This window comes from Schistocerca piceifrons, chromosome 4 (genome assembly GCF_021461385.2).
Source record: "Schistocerca piceifrons isolate TAMUIC-IGC-003096 chromosome 4, iqSchPice1.1, whole genome shotgun sequence".
NCBI lineage: Eukaryota > Metazoa > Arthropoda > Insecta > Orthoptera > Acrididae > Schistocerca > Schistocerca piceifrons.
Window position 1 is genome coordinate 659,168,092 of NC_060141.1, and position 866 is coordinate 659,168,957.

The window sequence follows — 866 nt, forward strand, 5'->3', positions numbered from 1 at the left end:
TATCTTTGAGATTGAGCGTGGTGAGTTGATATTAAACAAAAAAAATTTTAAGGCGACAAAGACGCCGTTATCAACACCTCACTGAACGACTGCTTGTAATAGGACTACGAGAAGTTGGATGTCCTTTCTGCGAAAGTGCAGAAAGACTTGGCAGAAATGTAGCCACTGAACATGAAAGATTCCGGACTGGTAACCTATTCGGATCTCCGGTAGGGGACTCCTAAGAGAGACGTGACGATGAGGAAAATGTTGACTAACTAACTCAAGGACAATGTTCTACGAGTCGGAGTGTGGAATTTCAGATTCTTGAACATCCTAGGGAAGCTAGAAACTCTTAAAAGGAAAATGCAGAAGCTCGGTCTAGTAGGGGTCAAATGGTTCAAATGGCTCTGAGCACTATGGGACTTAACTGCTGAGGTCATCAGTCCCCTAGTACTTAGAACTATTTAAACCTAACTAACCTAAGCACATCACACACATTCATGCCCGAGGCAGGATTCGAACCTGCGACCGTAGCGGTCGCGCGGTTCCAGGCTGTAGCGCCTAGAACCACTCGGCCACTCAGGCCGGCTAGTGGGGTCATTGAAGTGAAATGGTAAGGAGACAACGATTTCTGATCAGCTGAATATAGGGTAATATCAACAGTAGCAGAAAATAGTATAACGGGAATAGGATTCGTAATGACTAGGAAGGTAGGGCAGAGAGTGTGTCACTGTGAACAGTTCAGTGATAGGGTTGTTCTTATCAGAAACGACAGCAAACCAACACCGAAAACGATAGTTTACGTATACATGGCGACGTCGCAAACTGAAAATGAAGAGATAGCGAATCTATACGAGGGAGATGAAAATCTAATAGTCATGGGC

At 44.6% G+C, this 866-nt stretch overlaps 1 non-coding gene across 1 annotated transcript; it reads right to left on the reverse strand.

Annotated features, from left to right (window-relative positions):
- Window positions 1-483: 483 nt before the first annotated feature.
- Trnas-gga lies at window positions 484-567 on the reverse strand. Its single transcript is given in 2 exon segments — window positions 484-518; window positions 528-567. It is a non-coding gene; the product is annotated as a tRNA-Ser (tRNA).
- Window positions 568-866: the final 299 nt, after the last annotated feature.